We start from the raw sequence: 6,000 nt of genomic DNA, 5'->3' as shown, positions 1-6,000 counted from the left end.
TGAATGATGGATTTTTAAATGAAGGCTAATTGCCTGTGATACAAAAAACCAACAGGTTTGTGTCTGTTACCAGTTTCTTGCACTTTCCTCAGAGGCTTTTTAAACTGAGCATTACTGCAAATGAACATTGCAACAAATGCACCTCCAGTTTCAGCCACCACAGCAGTTGCATTTAGGGGTTTGTGCTACTCTATGTTGAAATGGTATCTTTTGGGGGGGGGGGGGGGGAGGGAAGCGCATAAAAAAAGATAAGTTACAGAACAAGATCAAGGCATATGTCTTACTTAGTCTCTTTCTAGCTAATTCAAGAGTTACCTATAGCATAGACAAGTAGTTCTAACCACATGGTTATTTTCATAATTGCAAAGGTTGGAAGTTTAATTAGACAATCAGAAGGAAGCCCTCAAGCCACCCCATTTTTCTTAACCTTTACCTAGGCAATGGGAGCAGCATTGTGTAATGCAGCGATTTACTCTGAATAGCATAACGTTCCCTTATCTTTTTTCCCCCGATTAATTTCCTGACTGAAGTAGCACATAAAACCAAGCTGGTTAGACAACATGCGTCAGGAGCCACACGTCCTATTCAAATTTGAAATGGGGAGAGGCAGAACAGGGAGACTGGATCTCTCCTCCTTTTCTTGCACGTTCTCCTCCCAGGCATGCCTGGTTTCCAGCATGACACCAGTTAATCCATGGATGGACACAGGCTCTTGCAACTGCTGACTACATGAGATGAGTCTTGTTTTGCTTTAAAAGGGTTTGTGGTCTTCAAGGATGTGGAGAAAGGCTTGAAAACAGGATCCGAGTAGAAACGGGGCTTGCAATATAGCTCTATGAAGCACTAATCGCCTCGTGAAGAACGGCGGGACCAGGGGGTCCCGCAGAGCCTAAGGTGCACATCCCACACCGGGACACGGAGGGGAACTCGCCCAGGGCCCTGGGCTACCTCCATGCCTGGAGACTTCTCCCTTTTAGTTGCCTCCCTCTCGAAACACACCTGCATGCATGTACACGCTCACCCCTTTTCAGGAATTTTACTATTGTTTTCAAGACGGAAAAGGGGAAGATAAATCTGCGCTTTGCCAGGACTTCAGAACACAGCAAGCAGAGATGAGGATTAACTAACCGAGGATGAGAACTAGGAGCGAGTCGTAGATCAAACGAAACCAATGGCTGAATATCAGCAGTGGACTGCAGGTAGGAGAACAGAAGATGTCCGCGGGAAGGCTCCAGATTGGACTCGAAACCTTGCCGAGCCTCCCCACGGACAGCAGCCCCCGGATGGCTCCAGGCAGGCCACGGTTGCTCGGTGTCTGCTTCCCTCCTGCGAAGCAGAAACAGAAGCAGCTGGGCCCAGCTCTGCTCCGTCCCACATCTCGCCTTGCCATTTGCACCCACGCAAAGCGAGCTATGATACCAAACTACAACAGCCAGTAATGTTTTCCACACACGTGACCGAGGTGCAAACGACAACCGGGAGCGCTGGCACATCCACCACCTGCCAGGCTGGGCCCCGCTCACCCCACCTCCCCCTCGCTCCTCCTCCAGCCTGCGCGGCTCCCTTCCGCTCTTCCCTGCAGACTTCTGCTTTTCTTGACGGCTATTCTCCACGTAGAAAACAACCTCCATTTTGGTGGATTTGTTTTCTCCTAAGCAGCAAGGAATCTTTCCTCCTTCCCTCTGACACCAGCTCAGAAACAGAGCTAGTCTTTCGTCCTTGTTACCCGATTTGCTTTCGCTTTGGAGGCCTGATTGCTCAGGGACTTTCCAGCAATAACGTTTAATGCTGACATTTAAAACCCCTTGCGGCAGAGTGTGACCCTCAGCGCACAGCAACAGGTTTGCTCGGCCCTCGCGCTAGGCTCCTCACTGCGCGGCCTTCCCGGCGAAAGGGGCAGGCCAGGGGGTTCCTGCCCCGAACCCTCCGCCCAGGGGCCGTGGACTCCTGATTCAGCCCCTGAATTCAGCGGGGTTTCACATCTTTTTCTTTTGCGGAGGTGATACTACGTTGCCAGCTACACTTTTTACTGTATGCAACACCAACACGCTGGCAGTTAACAAGCTACAACACAGAACCACTTGGCAACACAGAGAAAAATCAGCAAAAAAAAAAAAAAAAGAGCCACACACAACCCTGAGCAAGAGAAGAAATGCAATGAATTGACAGTATTAAACATGCAAGAGTACCAGAGAGCACAGGAGCGCTCCCAGGCCTAACATGCACGCTTGACACGGATAAGAGGAACCTCACCACGGGAGAGCAGCCCACTTCCTAACCTCCGACAAGTAAGAGACCCGAGTGGCTTCCTGAGAGCTACAGCAGCAAGAAACCAGCCTGCTTTTAAATTCCTTTAAGTCAATTGATGTGGTTGCCTGCCAGAACTAGCGATTGAGGAGCCCATGAAGGTGCCCCCCAGACCGGTGAGACCTCTGAATTTGACTGCCCCAGCCATTAATTATGTCTTGGGCAATACTTTTTCATAAAGAAATACCTAAAGAGCAGTGTAATGACACCAAAAAGAAGTTACGTGTGTAGATGCCCTGGAAGACAGCAGAGGCTCCGAACAGCTCAGCCGCGTGGCAGAAAGCTGGCGCTCCTGACAGCTAGCGGAGGTTAGCTCAGACAGGAGGGAATTTGAGGCAGGGGAATCTGAGTTTTGTTCCATTTAGAGGAATGAAGTTTTGAGCTGTCTTCACTTGTAACACCACATAATTCTAGGTGGCTGCAGATTTATTACTGCATTTTGCAGAATTTGGAACGCTTCCACTTTTGACCACATGAAAGAAAAACGTTTTCCTCTTCTCAGTATGACCTCCATTTTCTATTCTGAGACAAAAATCCATTATGGTAATGCCTGGAAAAACAAAATATCTAATAATTTTCCTTGAAAATTCCTTTGAATTCTGCAGCTGATTTAGCTTGGCCAGAATCCGTGTCCTGTCTCCCCTGCCCCACAAGAGAAACCGAGACTCTCAGTTTTGGAAAGCTGATGACTGCTCAGAGCGTTCGTTGTAGTGATTTCCCACTTATCAGTCTGATTTGCAATCACCGCCGAAGGCCTGCCTAGTGAGCTGCTTACCAGTTAGCCACTGCTTGCGTGGAAGCTCTGCATTTTACATCTTGACGGCCATTACAGTCTGAAATTAACTGGAGCTTTGGCTTAAACTGGAATTATCAAATACTTAACAGTCTGAAGCACAGACCCAAGCTGACTTGGAAGGAAGACATAACAGAGATAAATTTGCTGCTAACATTTTATCTTGGGTGAGAGTAACAGTGGGAAAGACAAAATCAAAATATCTATATCTTACCCTCCCTTTTACAGAGGACTTTTTAATCACACCACTCCCTGAAGACACCCAGAAGAGTTATTTGTGTCACGGAAAGGATATTGGGGCAGACAGTTGCCCTGTGCTACAGCTAGTATCATTAACATCCTTGTGTACTTGTATACATATATTTGGGGGTGGGGGGAGGGGGGGAATCTCACTGCTCTGTCTACGTTGACTTATCAGGTATCTTGGAAACAGAAAAATACATGTGAAAAAAATGGAAAAAAAATCTGGAAAAAGGTGCAATTTTATTATTTATTACAGCTTTGAGCCTCTTCCATACTCTAATTCAGAACTTTAAGAGTATCCTAGGGTGCTGTCCATAATTACGTTTTTGGATCTGAGAAGATCTTTCCCCCTGCAGAGCAGCTGGACTATTTGTTTTCCTACAGTTAAGCCATTTAACAAGCATGATGTCATTGCACTCACTCAAGCACTGGAAGATGTTTCATTTTTCACTCGTTTCCAAAAGTAAAGTAGAAAGGGTCTTTAAAATATTTACTAGCGATTCCCTTTGCTTGTTCCATTTATTTCAGACATAATATATGCAAATTTAGTTACGTTATCAGCAACATAAAGCCTATTAGCTATTGAATTTCAAGGCTTGGGTAACTCCCAGCAACTAAATACACGGTTTAATAATAATTCTGTCATCAAGTGAAGTCTTTCCCCAAGATAGATATTGAAGGCAGCCTGCCCACATAGCAAGAAGTAGCAAGATACTTATTTCTTCTTGGAGGCTTTGCAACTGGGCCAGACCTGTGAAAGTGGCTATCATGGTCTTTTTATTTCATGCAAAGTTTTGAGTAAGACTGGTTTTAGGAAGCCAGACTCAGCCTTCTGCTATTTTGATCATGCTCTTCCTATTCACTGTTCCACAAACTTGCAATTTCTCTAGAATCCCCATCTATAGACCAATATGAAAATATCACCTTCTACTGAAACGAATACCAAGAGTTGTTGATCAGATAATAAAGTTTCATTATTCACAAAACCAGAACATCAGAGAACATTTTGTATGAGAATTAATGCTTCCAAGTTATAATCGTGGTTCTCAAAACATATGCGAAACTACTGGGGGGGGGAAGGGGGAAAACTTACTTTGTCCTCCCTCTGACACGTGGAAGTTTAAGTTCCCACTGCAGATGTAGAATTACTTGCTGAAACTGTTCAGTTGTTTATTTTTTTTTTTGTTCTTGTCTGTGCTGGCCAGCAAGCAAAACCAGTTCCGAACTCCATATCTTTTATTCATACCTTGTTCAATCAGGCACAGGCCAATTCCACATTAAAAATAAATATACTATGCCACCACCACAAGCTGTACTGACCAAAACCATAATGTGCTGCTGATTAAGGTTTTGCAAATAGAGCATCCCTTAAAGCAAGGGAAATGGGCACCTCAGCGCATGGGAACAGAGGGAGCAGTCAGCCTGGCACATCCTCAGGTCTGATGACCCTGCAGCAAATTACTAGCTCTCCTTTACAGTGGAAAGATCTGAGTCTCCACAACCCAGAGGGGAAGAAAAAAGCAATTCACAAATGCAGGTGATGCGTTTCCAGTCACACTTTTCCACACTAGGACTGGAGACAAAAGAATGACAGGCAAACTTGTCCATTTACAGATGACAATCTCTCAGGCATTGAAAGCTCAGGTTTCCAAAGTACTTGCAGTAGAAACGCTTCATGGCTAGCCTACCATAGTCCAAGGACAGCATCTTCCCTTGGCTCCCCCTCCCCCCCAATCTACAATTCTTGCAGAAGGACAACAAAGACCAAAGAATTAACAGCATCCTATGTCATAGTGCTCTCCATCTCCCACTGCTTGCACTGATTTTCCTTCTGTAAGAGCTGGACTTGTAGTATATACGCTGAATTATAAGTTCAGATATTTTATTTTCCACTCCCAACATACATCTTCACTTAGAAATAAAAGCTGCACTCATTTAACTTAAAATTACTTTTTAAACTCTGGCAAGAGCCTTTGTGCAGGCACACTTCAGTGCAGGCACACTTCAGTTCAGGCTAAGTTTACTCAGGTGCAGTTCAAGCTTGGGCATAGTTAGGCTAAACTGAAATAAACCGGATTTCCACTGAAGTAAGCTGTGCTTGTAGATTTCACTTTTGAATCCATTTAATTCATACTGAAGTTATTTAATCCATATTTTTGGTATCTTTTCCCCACTTTCCATGCCTATTTAGGTGTTAAACTTCACCCTACTCATATAAATGTACATATTCATATTAAAATAAAAACTGCAGATTCAGCTTTTGTAATTGTTCCCCAAATTCTGCCATGAAAGAAATAGTTAATAGCCATCACCACACTTGGAAACATTCACCTACCTATGAGAATCTACTATCGCATCTCTGTCCTTTCTCAGCAATGTCTTCCAAAATACCTGATAGTCCCCACAAAAGCTCAACGTAGAAAAATCTGAGATGGGAAAAGAAAAACCACACACACAAAATGTTTATTTTAATTTAGCCACCAACTGTGCTTTATGTTTTAACACAGTCTCCTTGGCCTTGCTACATCTCAGTCACCTGCCTTCCCTTGCATGCTGACTACCTCCACAGCCCATTCTCTGAAGGCTGCCTGCCCACCGTGGTGAGGCCGGGATTTTTATTCCTTGTCTTCATACTTGTTTCTCTTGCTTTGCCATTT

This window comes from Struthio camelus, chromosome 6 (genome assembly GCF_040807025.1).
Source record: "Struthio camelus isolate bStrCam1 chromosome 6, bStrCam1.hap1, whole genome shotgun sequence".
Classification (NCBI taxonomy): Eukaryota; Metazoa; Chordata; class Aves; order Struthioniformes; family Struthionidae; genus Struthio; species Struthio camelus.
This window is presented reverse-complemented; position numbering follows the sequence as displayed.